The following is a 16,114-nucleotide window of genomic DNA, read 5'->3' on the forward strand; positions in this document are numbered from 1 at the left end:
GAAAAGAACAACTGGTGGATCTTTTCGACTTGGTGGAATATTAGTGGCATGGACGAGCAAGAAACAAACTTGTGTTTCTTAATCTACTGCTGAAGCAAAGTATGTAGCCGCATCCATGAATTGCACGCAGACAATATGGACGAGGACAAGTGCTAGAAGGATTAAAGATAGATATGTTTGAACCAGTGACTATCTATTGTGATGATACAAATGCAATAAATATTTCTAAGAATCTTGTACTTCATTCTAGAACTAGGCACATTGAATTGAAGTATCATTTCCTAAGGGAAACAGTTCAAGAAAAAGAGGTGAAGATGGAATTTGTGAAGAGTAAAGATCTGTTAGCTGATATCTTTACTAAGCCCTTACCAAAGGCTACCTTTGAGTTTCTTAGAGGTAAACTAGGGGTTAGACCCCTACACCAAAAGAACTAGAATGCTGGAGATGCATCAATCCTGTGGATTTCATTTTTATCTTTCACTAAGGATTGATGAAGGTGCAAGCTACTCCTTTTGGGGAGCAAGTCTGGTGTAGAGCTCTGATATAATTTTTCTGAGATGATGGAAGAGGCAACAACAAAATTAAAGACAAGTGATGCATTTACACCTTTGGCATTTCTATCAAAGGGGGAGAAGAATAGAAATAAGATATGGTAGATATGGGAGAAGTTGAAGATCAGATTGAGAGAAGCATTGGTTAAGGGGGCGATGAAAAAAGGAGGAGAACCGACAGATGATGTGATACTAGAAAGTGAGTTGCAGATGATGATGTTACTATGATTGTATATCTAATTAGTGCATTTGGCACAACATATGTAGATGAGGTGATGTAGTTGAAGATGGATGATTGCATTGGTAAAGGATAGAAGTCTATTTGTGATGAAGAGATTGAGATTATATGATTAGATGACTTGATTAGTTATTTGTGTTGTCATTGATGGCAACTGATGTCATATGATGTTCCTGATGTTTTGTGATTTGGTTTACTGGAAGTCAGGGTTTACTGATAGAGAACTGAAGTCTATGAAATAGGACTTTAACCGGTAAAGAAGAGTTGTTTTGATTGGATCGGATGATCAGCAATGATTGGTGATTTGCGGTTTAGAAGGTGACCTTGTATCATGGAAAGGAGTATCTGACCAGAACCGAAACTTGTGAAGATTACCAAAAGGCGTGTTTCAAATTTCTGATGAAGTTTTGCTAAGGTTTTAGTAGGGTTTAAGACCGGTGAAGAAATCATCAAATCGGTAATGATTTCTGTTATGGCGGTGATTGACAATGAGTCTACATGAAGTTGGTAACATGACACAACCCGCGTGAAAAGATTTGATTTCTTTTTTGGCGCGATTCAAGGACGAATTTCTTGGGAATCAACGAATCGCTTAGTAGAGGTGTTTTAAGGTTTTGACTTTGGTACAGATTAGATTTTTCGTGATGGGTTACAATCAACCAATGGTTGATATTGCATTGTAATTTGTTGTAATGATCTATAAATCATATATGATTTGAATTGTAAATTCATGATGTAATTAGGGTTTAGTGGCCGACCTACTTGAGATGGCTATTTAGGATGACGCAGTTGATGTTTTTTCATGTCGGTGGTCTTAGAGAATGTGTTGAGTCATCCAAGTGCAGTGTGAGATCTTCTTGAGAGTTGCATAGTATTGTGCACAACTGGATCTGATCAAGCAAGTAGACAAGTGCAAGTAAAAAATCATTTTCTTATTGTTTCTCCGTAACAGTTGCAGGAGGTTAAATCCCTTAACCGGGTAGGTCCTAACAGGCCTTAAACATTTAAGTCCCGTAACAAGGAAGCTCTCAATAGAGTGTTAAATCCTGTCATGAGGTTGATCGTAACAGATCATCAAGCTCCTAACTGGGCTGCTAGGCAAATACCTTAACTGGGTGACTCCTAACAAGGTTTTCTCCTAATAGGGCATATTGTAACCTCCTAATAGGGCTAAGCTCCTAATAGGGCATACTTCAAAAGAGTACAAATATTTGTAGGTGCCAACTCCCACCATGGTTTTTGCCTATTTGGGTTTCCACGTTAAAAAATTATGGTGTTCATGTGTGGAATGTTTTTCATGTGATGTTCTTGTTTATGTTTCATTTTATGCATTATTTCTGAGACACCGGTTATGATGTTTTATCAAAAGTTTATCAGAGGTTACCGGTACTGATAAGAAGTTGTCAGAGAAAGTATTTGATCTGATTGACAAGGGGAATAAGTTGGTAAATGATCAAACTTACATGATTGCTTAAGTGGTGAAAGAATTGATTGATGTGGTAAATGATTTGATTAAAATGTTAAGCAAATATGATAAAGAGGTTGTTACAAGAAGTTGAGATATTTGTGAAATGGTTTCAGATTTGATATAAGTTTGATTTTGGGTTTAAAGAATTGATTGGTCTTAATACTGATTCAACCCCCTCTTAGTATTAACCGGATCCTCCTAGGATTAACAACCTCATCACCAAGTCAAATACTTGGGCATTCCCTTTGCCCTTAATCCTAATCTCAAGGAAATATGGGAATGGGTTAAGGACAAAAGTGATAAGAAATTGAGGAATTGGAACATGCACTTTCTTTCTCTAGCAGGAAGGTTTCAAGTTTGTCAATTTTTTTTATCTTCTTATAACATCTACTATACCTCTTCTTGGTTGTTTAATATATATCAATTTTCCTTCATCCAAAAGTTAATCAGGGACTTTTTAGTGGTCTAATGATAAAGGTGGAAAGAAAAGACATGTAGTTAGATGGAAATGGTGTACTATGAGAAAGACAAAGGGTGTACTTGCATTAAGAAATCTGAGGTTGCATAGGATCACACTAGCCGCAAAATGGATAGTCCATGCCTTTCAAGGGGATGAACCCCAGAAGATTTTGATTAGGCATAATATATCTCCATCTATTCCTAAAAAAAGGCCCTCTTGGAAAGGTATCCCATTATGTGATCTTGTTTCCGACAAGTTTCTAGTCTATCCTTTACGGGTATGTTATATTTAAATCGCTTTGGAAGGCATGAGATAGTATGAGGCATCTCATTGATCACAGGGATCTCACAAATGAAAGTAAAAAAGTATGGGGAAATAGATCAATATGGTGGAATTTGAAATAAAAGGACAAGCCTTTGGCCTTGCTACAAGGTTTCTCTGCTAAAATATGGGCAACTAAGGGTATCCAAACTTTTGAAGATAATTTTGAAGATGGTCAGTTGATTCTGTGGCAAGACGTAATGGACAAATTTGGTATTCCTGTGACCCATTGTATAGCTTACTTTGTCTTGAAAGTTTCTTGTGTTGTTCTTTCTCATCCCATGCACTAAGAAGATAGTCCCCTATGCTTGTCTGCCCTTTCTTGGATTGATGGTTCATCTCTTTGTGCTATTAAATCCAAAACCATTTACAACCTCCTTTCTATTAGTCTTAAACTAACAAAGTGGCAAAGAGTCTATGAAGAACTTTGTGCAGACCTGTTGAGCCTAAGCTAAAATTCTTCCTGTGATGCCTCCTCTTGAACATATTGCCTCTCAAGCATGGGGGCTTCACTTAGTGAACCCGGGTTATATCACTTGCGTTCATGACATACTAAAGAATCCCCTCATTTAAAAAAAATATTGCCCTAAACACCTTTTTTTCAACCCCCTTCCAATACACAACCTGAATTAAAAGCCCCCCTATTTGCACAAAATATTGCTTTTTTTAGAGCATGAATTAAAAACCCCCTATTTTCATCGATTGGCAATATATTGTACCCTCAGTTTTGGGATATTAAAACCCCCAATATGAATGCACATGATATGATATTGCCTAAATAGTGAAGCCCCCGTTCTCTCAAGAAACCTGATGCAAACTTTAATGTGTGCTCTTTTTGTAGACTTCGTGAGACTCTTAATCACTTATTCTTTGAATTCCTTTTTTCCAAGGAAGTATGTTATATGTTTGGCCTTGTGATTAGCTGTAATATTGATGTTGTCGACATTATAAGTGGTCATATTCCCAAGCTTAAGAAAGATTGTAAGTTCTTTTGGTCTGCTCTTTCGTCTATTATACTTTGGAATATATGAGAATTAAGAAATGATAGTGTGTTTAATAATAAAGGTAGTGAACTTGTTGAGTCCCTGAGGAGACTCATTATGATTAATATTTGCATGCAAGTTACCATTGTCCTAAGGATGACTAGAAAGAATTTTGAAAACTTGATGCAAGATGGTTCTGTAAGGATCTTTAAATGGGAAGTCTCTCATAGATTCTCATGGGCCACGTAGTATGTAGGTAAAGCTTAGTTTGAGACAACATTGTATAATTTCATGAGGGAGTTAAATGAGGCCAGAGACAGAGAAATACAACAGCAAGCGGTGGCACTACCAGTGGCAGAAATATTTGTACACCCTTACTTGGAGCAACTTCAAGATGAGAAAGAATTGGTTTGGAGAGAAGGGCCACTAGGATGGGTAGCCTAGAAATAGGTAATCCTCAATAGTAGTGTATGGGATGGTGTCTATCAATTTTGATTAGCATGTATAATTTTGATACATGATCGTATAATTTTGATATAGGAGTGTATAATTTTGGATATGATATAATATGATCTTATTGAATTAGTTTAGAAACTATATAGGGGGTAGATACATTGCTGATATAATTTTGTATGTGATATTGATAAATTGATGATATAATATGTCTTTTGATCTCATGATATTTAAAATAATTTTTTTTTATCATATTTCATTTGATTGTGTGAAAAGTAAAACAGTTAAAGTTACAATTTTGTCATCATCATATCTTTTCTTTATGTATTAATTTTTTCTACACCATTGATTTTTTTATCATTCCAAGAGTTATATTATCATAAAGAAGTCATTGGTGCAATAATTTTTTCTTTAGACAAACTTGTTTGGAGTGTTTTCCTCGCATTTTAAATTGGGATGAAAATTTACTTCACATTTGGATTTAGGATCTAAAATGAAAAAATGTCTTTCAATCCCCAAAAATAACATTAATTCTCTCCTCTCGCACTCTTGATTAGTCTTTAAGATCATGAATAATTTGTCTTTTTATTTAGGGGGCTTGCCTAGAGAAGTGACTATTCTAGGGAATGACCTCAACTCCTATGTTTTGACAAAGTATAAAGAGTAGGGAGTGAATTGAAAGAGACACCTCTCGAAACTAGAATATTGTAAATATTTTATAGGCCTCTAAGAACTTTATATATTAGAGAAGTGAAGGTGGAAAGTTGGTGCAGTCACGACAGGAAAGTCCTCAGAGAATAGCCTGGACCGTGCAACAAGATTTACACAACAGAAACAATTCAATATGATGGAGGCAATGCATAAACATACTAATTATATCATGAAAATCAATGTACAAACTCTTGGCAACATGTGGGCTCACAAGATTCGACACACTGGCTTAGTTAATGCATGCTCAAATGTAATATCCAGGCTCAAGAAAGAATGTGAGCCAATTTGGACCTCCTAACATTCAAATTTATCCTCTATGTTCTCATGAGTTCTTTATACATTCTTAATTATATTGATTTATAAGATCAAGAAGGATCCACGACAGCCCAAGATGAAACAAATGGCGATGAACAAGATGTAACGTGTAAAACAACAAGGTCTACCTCTGCCAAAGGGATCCTTCTAGAAAATCCATAGAATGAAGTGAGGACCTAAGGGAAGGTCGACCACAAGCCAAGGAATATTGGAAACAAGGAATTGAAGTTCCGTAAGATTCATAAATGATCTGCAAGATTTTCCAAAAGCAAATAGGTCCAAGTGGTTCCAGTGCTCCAAGCCAGAAAACTGTCTCAAATTTTGGAAGCGATAAATTTCCAGAAAAAAGATCCAAACGTCCCACAATCGAAATCCAACTCCGTAAGATATGGTAATCAAATGCAAAGAAATGCTGAAATACAAAACAAGAAACAAATTGAAAGAAAATGTTTTTGGTTGATGCAAGATTGCCAAGAACTAGGGATGATCAAGCATCAAAGTGAATTACCCTCTCCTCCCAATTGTTTGAAAATATTCCTTTTCATTTACAAATTAGGCACCACATACCCTTTTAGTATATAAAGGATACCCCTAGTTGAGCTTGTGAAGACTAGTTGAGACTTTTTGGCCATATTTTCTTATGGTTCCTTGTGCCTACAAGGATTGATAAGACCACTTAAGGTAGGCTTGTTCATATGTCTTATGTGTTTGAATTCTTAAATAACCTTCCCCACTTGAAACCAAAAATGGGACACATCATCCAAATTAAGCCATAGGGTTTTTTCTTTAGTATTTCATCCTTTTTTTCATATTTAATCATAAAAAAGATAAAAAATTTAAAAAAAAAAAATCAAAACATTTTAAAAAATAAATGTTTTTTTTAAGTCTAGCTATCCTCCAAGTCAATATTTTTATCCAATCACCCCCATCCTACATCACCATTTTAATTCTAAATTCATATCCACTTGTCAACCTAATCTCTCATCCATTCTTCTCATCTTAACATAATCCCTAAGTCAAATCTAGCCTATCCTTCCTTAGGATTCATCCATTGACCTATTTTATGTTCTAATCAACTTTTATCCCTCCCGATCCACATCATCATTTTCATCCCATTCATCCCTTTAATTATAATCACTTGATCCCAGTCATCCATAATCTTCCTAATCATCCTAATTATTTCATCTTAATCATTCCTCTTCATCTATATCATTTCATCCTAGTTATCCATAATCTTCCTAATCATCCTAACCATCCCTAATTTATGCATAAGATATCATTCAAGGACCCTAATACTAAGTAATTTTCCTAACCTAATCAAGTTCCTAGTTCCCCTTATCCTAATGATCCTTCATCAATTTATCATTAATAATCTACATCAAAATCCATTAATTGTAATCTAATTTCATCATCCATCTATTCATTATCATTATTAATCCTCATCCTTCATCTTCATATTAATCTGATTCCCTTTTCAACCTAGTCCTATTCTAACCAAATCCTAATCTAATCCATCTATCCCCTTGTCCAAAGGCAATTTCCCATTATCCATATATCTATCTCAATCAAGCATCCCCTCCCCAATCCTTAATAAAAAATCCTTTGAACATTAAATTTTTTTAAAGGAATTAATCCCCCATATCCTTTCATCATCATAAAAATTATTTACCCAAGGATACTATCCCTACTCCATTTCAAATCAAACTATCCAATAAAAAATAAAGACCATTAGTCTGTCCTAGGTATAGATAATCGTCCATTGAGTTAAATCATTTTAATGTCTTGATATTTGATCAAAAAATATCCATCATCCTTCATCTTTTGAATCTAATTCACATCCAATCCTAAAGACCACCCAAGACAACACTTAATCATTATCCAAACTCCACATTCAAACGTAATGAGTTGGTTTGACCAAATGGTTATGGAAGTTAAAACATCTATTTCAAACCCCATTCCTCAAACCATAGCATCCAATCTAATCTCTTCTAATCCACTTTTGTACATGCCCACCCAATCCAACATCATGAACCAATGCCCCCCACCCCCTCAACAAGACAAAAAAATTGTTATTAAGGGAAACCCTAATCACATTAATGACAATAGTGAATTTTTTGTGGACCAACTTGAAGCTATTCTTTCTAGTAAATTTTCTCCAACTTTACCCATATGTAATCAAATTCCTTTTGGGCAATCAATGACTAACATAAACTATGCTTTTTCACTCAACACATACCTATTTCTCAAACTTATTGTACCTTTGACAAGGAAAATTAACCTTATTCTCCATCCATATTTTTCTCTCACCCTTCAACTACATACACCTTTCATCCAACACCCATACCTTCATCTCCAACCTTGTATAACCATTCCATCACCTTCATCCATAATCCTAATCCAATATCCTACAATCCTCCACACTATAATCATAATCCTCCACTTAATCCCCCTATCTATAAATCCTAATCCCCTAATCCATAACTCCAATCCTCTAACTATTAATTCTATTCTCCCAATCCTTAATCCTAATCTCCCAATCCCTAATCATAATTTTGTATTTAATCTTAATCCCCAAATATATGGTCCCAATCCTAATATTCCATATAAATGGAATCAACCAATCCTTAATCCTAATCCTCCAAAACATAATCCTAAACCTCCATATAATCCCAGTCCTCCAAAATCTCAAATGCCTCCATCGAAATCCTATTAATCCACATTATCCCCATCCTTGACATCCCTTGTTGATGAAAATATTGAAGAACTATTTGCAAAGAATAAGAAGTCCTTAAACACAAACAAATTTTTGAAACCTCCCCATGTCATGCATCCATCATCATCCTATCTAAAACAAGACAATTCTCAATCTCCTAAAAAATCTTGAATCTCACATCCTTCCATTTACCCAAGTTGAAAATTATATCCAAACTCTCCCCCCTCCACACCATCCACACCAAGTAAACTATTTCAATCCCTAAATCCAAAAATATAAACTTTCTTGCAAGACAATAGAGAAATGGTTGACAAAGTCCTTACAATTAAGTGGTCAAACTTCCTCCAAATTGTGATGTATCAAAACTAGTAGACAATGTACCTTATCCAAAAATCCCAATCATCTAACCCCATATCCACATCATCCTCTAATACCTTGGTAGTACCACCCTCTCTCCAATAAAAAGACCTCAATTGAAGTAGTCACTGATGAGGAGGGACCTCAAGGAGATCAGTCCAGACTGGTCAGCAAGATTAAACATAACGAAAACACACATATATGATGGAGGCAATGCAGAACATATAATATTTTATTGCATGAAATTTGATTACATCCAATTGATAACAACTGAGTTACAACATACCGACACACAGGCCTGGTAGAATAGGTCACAACCAGGACCTTGAATAGAAATATCTATCTTCTAGGCATAGTCAATCTATTTGATACTTTGATTGATCCTACTTGATTACATTCTAAAGCATGGTTACAAATGTATATATCGATCCAAAGGATCCAGTCGACCCAAAAAGGGATAAAAACCTGAAGAACAAGACCTAACCTGCAAAATGAACAAGGTCCACCTCCAGAAAATCCAAAGGATAAAATGTAAATTGTGGGAAAAGGTCAACCACATGCTAAGGAACATCGAAATCAACACTCAAGGCTCCGCAAGCTTCGTAATGGGTTCCAGTAGATCACTAGAATAGGTCTTAGGCAACTGGTAACAAAAGAACAACTAATAGCAAGAAATTGTCATGGAAACCGGTGGTGATATCTTGTCGATAAGTAATCCAAATGAGATGTCATCTGAAAGAAAGAAAGATGATCAAGTCTTCAAATAGAATCTAACTCCACAAGATCTGGTGAGCCAAAACCACAACACACAAAAGGAAAATTGAAACTGTAAACGAAAAAAAAACATAAAGGAAAATGTTTTTGGTTGATGCAAGATTGTTGTGAACTGGGGATGCTCCTGCATTACACATCTAGGGTCGATAAAAAAGTGAGCCTCTCACGAAACCAAGGTGGTCTACCTCTTCCTGCGAAATCCAAAATGAATCTTCAACTGGTCTACTCTTCCACTTCACAAGATATTCTTTGTATTGACTTATTCGGGTACTACACCCAATCCTACTGTCCAAAATATCTTCAATATGATCTGGTTCCTTCTGGGGCAATTGTTTCTCCAAGTTTGCAACACCGTCCTTATTGAATTCCGGTTCATGGTACTCATAAAGATCTACAATGTTGAATATAGGTGAAATACTTAGACTATCCGGTAGCTCCACTTCATATGCATTTCCAGAACTAAACTTCCTCAAAACCTTAGAGGGTCCAAACTTCTTCATCTGCAACTTATTATAAGTTCCAACCGAGAATTTCTCTTTTCTCAAATATACCGTGTCTTCATCGCCAACTTCAAATTCCTTATGTCTCCTCTTCTCATCCACCTTCTCCTTATATTTGTTGCTCATGTCTTCCAAATGTCGTTTAACCTGAATATGCAATGCTTCCATGTGATCTGCAAAATCTTTTGCTTCTGAACTCTTCCGATCTTCACAGTTGCTGTCTCTCAATTCTGATATTCCTCTATGATGTACTCTGATAACAATCTCAAAAGATGTTTTTCCAATACTTCTATTCACTGAATTGTTGTAGGCAAACTCTACTTGTGCAAGGATCAAATCCAAACTTCCAGTTTTATCTCCCACTAAATATCTCAACAAGTTTCCCAAACTCTGGTTAACAACTTATGTCTGTCCATCAGTCTATGGATGAAAAGTAGAACACAACTTCAAATATGTCTTCATCTTATTCCAAAGTGTTCTCCAAAAATAGCCAACAAACTTAATGTCTCTGTCTGAAACTATGCTCTTAGGTAATCCATGCAATCTCACCACTTCCTTGAAAAATAGGTCTGCTACATGCAATGCATTTGATGTCTTCTTACAAGGTATGAAATGAGCCATCTTTGAAAATACATCCACTACCATAAATATAGAATCATTCCCTCTCAGTTTCTTAGGCAATCCAAGTACAAAATCCATGCTTATATCCTCCCAAGGTCTTACCAGTACTGTTAAAGGTTTATACAATCCCACATTTTGGCTACTACCATTTGCAACTTGACAAACTCTACAACTCAACACATTACTCTTAACATCCTTATGAATCTGGGGCCAAAAGTACTGCTCATTCAACAATGCAATTGTTTTATCAATGCTAAAATGTCCATCTAAACCTCCAGTATGCTTCTCTTTCATCAGATTCTCTCTCATGGAACTCTTAGGTATACACAACTGAACTTCTTGAATAACATCCCATCCCAAATGAAATAATCCAACCATTTTCTCCTATCAACCATAACTGGTTCTCTACATGATTTCCAAGGTTCTGCAGAATTTGGGTTTTCATCATACAAGGTCTTCAAATATTCAAAACCTAATACTGTCACTCTCATATTTGTCAACAAATTTCTTATCCTACCCAATGCATCAACAACTTTGTTAGATCTTCCACTTCTATGCTTTAACACAAAGGTGTAATTTTCAAGAATTCTACCCATCTCATATGTCTCTGATTTAACTTACTCTAACTTTTCAAATACTGCAAAGCTTGATGATCTGTATGCAACACAAACTCCTTAGGTAACATGTAGTGTATCCATTTCTTCAAGGCTTGAATTGTGGCATAAAATTATTGGTCATACACTGAATATCTCTTCTAGGCATCATTCAATTTCTCACTGAAATAGGATACTGCTCTCCCTTCTTGATTAAAAACTACTCCTATTGTTGTTCCTTTTGCATCACAATCTACTTGAAATACCTTATTGAAATCCAATAAAGCTAACACAGGCTACTCAGTCACTTTCTGCTTCAACAATTCAAAACTTTTGTTTGCTCCGATGGTCCACTTGAATTCCTTCTGATCTCCTCTCATGGTCTCAGTCATAGGGTTACAAACTAAACTGAAATTTTTGATAAACTTTCAGTAAAATTTAGCCAACCCATGAAATGATCTTACCTCCCCAATGATTTCCAGTGTAGGCCACTCAAAAATGTCCTTCACTTTCTCAGGGTCCATCTTCAAACCATCTTCAGATATCACAAATCCTAAATAGACCAACTCATCCTTCATGAAAGTACACTTTTTGATATTGATAAAACAACTTTTCTTCTCTTAACCTCTACAAAACTTGTCTTAACTACAACAAATGCTCCTCTTTTGTTTTACTGAAAATCAAAATGTCATCCAAATACACAATAACAAAATTACCCAAGAATTTCTTCATTACCTCATTCATCAGCCTCATGAAAGTACTTGGTGCATTAGTCAATCCAAAAGGCATCACCAACCATTCATATAGTCCTTCATTTGTCTTAAACATTGTCTTCCACTCATCACCTTCTTTGATTCTGATCCGATGTTATCCACTCTTCAAATCTATCTTTGTAAAGTATTTTGCTCCACTCAAACAGTCCATTATGTCATCCATTCAAGGCAAAGGAAACTGGTCTTTCACTATGATCTTGTTTATTGCTCTTGAATCAGTACACATCCTCCATTCTCCATTCTTCTTAGGCACTAATACTACTAATACTCAACAAGAGCTCAGACTCTCCCTGATAAAACGTTTCTTCAAAAGCTCCTGCACTTGTTTATTCAGTTCTTCATTCTCAATCGGTGTCAACCGATGTGCAACTTTGTTAGGCAAACTAGTTCTGGGAACCAAGTCCATGCAATGACTAATACTTCTAATAGGTGGCAATCCATCAAGTACATTATCTAAAATGATGTCCTCATATTCTGTCAGCAAATATCATATCTCTTCTGGGTGTTCTTCTTCCAGTTCTGATCTCCCAGTCTTCTTAGGAATTAAGGCAAAAGACACATTCTCATGTCTCAGTCCATCCATGAATTTTCTTCCATCTACTAAAAAGATTCTGGCATTCATACAGACTTCATTATTCAAAATTTCCTCCAAAGGTAACAAGGTTTTCTTCATCCCATTGGCCACAATAGTGCATGTATTCTTCCTCCCATGATGTATTGCTTGTCTATCAAACTGCCAAGGTCTTCCCCAAAAAAGATGACAAATATCCATAGGCATAATATCACACAAAACTTCATCATGATAGTTCCCAATTTTTAATTTTACCAAACATTGTTCACTTACTAACAACTTATGTTCATCCTGAATCCATGTTATCTGATAAGGCTTAGGGTTTTTCAATCTCTCCAATTTCAACTTATCCACCATCTCCTCTGAAACACGATTATTTGAACTAACACTATCAATAACAACTTTACAAAACTTATCAGATACCTTACATATGGTCTTGAACAAATTCTTACTCCGCAAGGGCTCTTCATCTCCTCTGGTATGACACAAAGCTCTCCTCATCATCAGCAGTTCTCCATCTTCTGGTTTATTATCTGATTTGGTGAGATTTTCTTCCACCACTGCTGCTCTTCCGGTAGCCTCCATCTTTTTACACTTAGATGCACGATGTCCTTCTCCTCCACACTTAAAGAAGGTTTTTTTGAATGTCCTCTTGTCTTGTCTTCCAAAGTTCTCATTTCGGTAACCATCCGGTTCTCTCCTCCAGTAGAAATTTCTATCATCCTTCTGATATGAATTACCTTCTTTGTTCACTTCCTTGTCCTTGTTCAGATCTATACTGGTTCCTCTTCCTCTGATATATCCTCAACCTCCTTGAAATATTCCTCCGGTAAACCTTCCACCTCTACCTCTTTGTCTTTTCTCATGTCTTTTGTTCAATTTCTCTTCAATCTTTAGTGCATACTAGTAAGCCTCTTCAAAAATCTCTAATTTTATCATACCGAGTTCATCTTGTATAGACATCCACAATCCGTTCAAATATCTTGCAATTTGTTCAACTTCATCATCAACATGTCCGGATATAATGTTCAACTTGTAAAATGCTTCGGTGTACTCCTTCACACTAGATTCATTATGTCTCAGATTCTACAACTTCCGGAACAAATCCACTTAATAATTCACTGATACAAACTTTGATTTCAACTTAGCAATCATCCGATCCCATGTCTTAATGTTTTCTTTACCTCTTCTTTTTCTATCAACTTGAAAATGCTCCCACCAAAGAGATGCATGACCTTTCAACTCGATACAAGCATATTTTACCTTCCTCTCTTATGCAGTGTTTTCAAAATCGAAATACTTCTCTATCTCTGAGATCCAATACATTAATTTATCCGAATCTAACTTCCCATCATATTTTGGTGGGGTAAAATAAGGTTTAGTGTTCACCCTACTCAAAACCCTTAAAAACCTTTCTTCATCTAGATCAACCGCCGGTAGGTTTACTTTTTCTGTTGGGGCTTCTTCTCCTTCATCTTCGCTTACATATTCAATATGTCGGCCTCTTCTTTGGGCTGTCTCCATGACTTCTAACCAAGATGCTATTCCTCGCAACATCTCCAGCACAACAGGGTCTGCATTCCCACGCGCTCCACCATTCCTAGTTCCTCTTTGTGCCATCAATTCATGCTAGTCCTCTGCAATTGCAGGTCGGATCCACAATCCGCCACCCTACTACAAGAAATTTAGGACACACAACCTCTAGAATAAACCTTCTCTCTGATACCACTTGAAGCAGTCACCGGTGAGGAGGGACCTCAAGGAGATTAGTTCAGACCGATCAACAAGAGTAAACACAACATAAACACACATATATGATTGAGGCAATGCAAAACATATAACTTTTTATTGCATGAAATTTGATTACATCCAGCCGGTAACAACCGGGTTACAACATACCGACACACGAGCCTGGTAGAACAGGTCACAACCGGGACCTTGAATCAAAAGATCTATCTTCTAGGCATAGTCTATCTATCTGATACTTTGATTGATCCTCCTTGATTACATTCTAAAGCATGATTACATATATATATCCAAAGGATCCAGTCAGCCCCAAAAGGGATCAAAACCCAAAGAACAAGACCTAACATGTAAAATGAACAAGGTCAGCCTCCGCCAAGAGATTCTTTCAGAAAATCCAAAGGATAAAACACAAATCACGGGAAAAGGTCGGCCACATGCTAAGGAACATTGAAATCAACACTCAAGACTCTACAAGCTTCAAACCGGGTTTCGGTAGATCACCAGAATAGGTCTCAGGCAACCGGTAACAAAAGAACAACCGATAGCAAGAAACTATCATGGAAACCGGTGGCGATATCTTGTCGGTAAGTGATTCAAATAAGATGCGGTCTAAAAGAAAGAAATATTATCAAGTCTTCAAGTAGAATCCAACTCCACAGGATCTGGTGAGCCAAAACTGGGACACACAAAAGGGAAACTGAAACTACAAACTAAAAACAAAACAAAAAGGAAAATGTATTTGGTTGATGCAAGATTGATGTGAATCGGGGATACTCCTGTATCATCAATCCTACACAACAATTGGATTCCATACAAGTCCAAATATGTCAATCCTTCAACCAAAAGAATTCTTCCATAGATTCCCATCCATATCAAGAGAAAAACATCCCCCTATCTCATGATTCACTCCATTATACTCCATCCAAGTATCCCTCTAGAAATGTCAAGAGAAAAATACCCCTTCCATTCCATCTAATGGTTCACTTGAGCTCATGATCCTATCCCAATGATTCAATCACATGATACCCATCCATATCAAGTGAGAAGTGCCATTTTCACTCCATCATATGATCCCGTTCCCTCTCACAACCAACATATACCTTCTACTCCATCCAATGACTCCATATCATGTCAAGGTCAAAGTACCCTTTGCATCCCATGTCATGATTCCTATCAAAATTAATATCAAGACATCCCTTTCACCTCATCTTAGTATCCCATCCTTTCCACACCATCTAATGATCCCCTTCTATCTCATGATCAAAAACCATGTCATGATACCCTTCCTTATCAACGTCAAGATGTCACTTCCAATTTGTCAAATGATATTCCTCCATCTCAAGATCTAAACACTCCTTCAATGCCATGTAATGACTACCTTTATCATCAATATGAAGTCATTAAGTCTACCTCATCTCACAAGATCCCTCACGATCCCTCCTTGAGTCAAAGTATCCCTACATTATCATATCTTAATCCTACACCATTTTAAGATCTTAATATTTATCATAACCCCCTCACAATACCCTTCTGAATAAAGATAATGATATACCTTTCATCCCATCTAATGATCCTATTCATGAAGATCAATATATCCCTACTCCACGTCATGATCATATTCCAGCTCAAGGTCATAATATCTCTTAATCCCCATGTCATTATCACAATCCACCTCTTAATACCTTTCATGATTCCTCCCAAAATTAAAATCAATGCTTCCCTACATCCCCAGTCATGATTCCAATTCTCCTCCTTATCCCCCTTAGGATACCTCCACAAGTCAAAATCAAAGTATCCCTTATCTCCATCTCATGATCCTATTCCTTCACAAGCTTCCATCCACCTTTTTCACACTATCCATGGACCCCATACCTATCAAATGGGTTCTTCCATTTTTATTTATTTTTGTTTACTCCATAAGCCTATCTTTCCTTCTATTTCATATATCCCTCAAAATGGATGCACA

The sequence above is a fragment of the Cryptomeria japonica genome, chromosome 6 (genome assembly GCF_030272615.1).
Source record: "Cryptomeria japonica chromosome 6, Sugi_1.0, whole genome shotgun sequence".
NCBI lineage: Eukaryota > Viridiplantae > Streptophyta > Pinopsida > Cupressales > Cupressaceae > Cryptomeria > Cryptomeria japonica.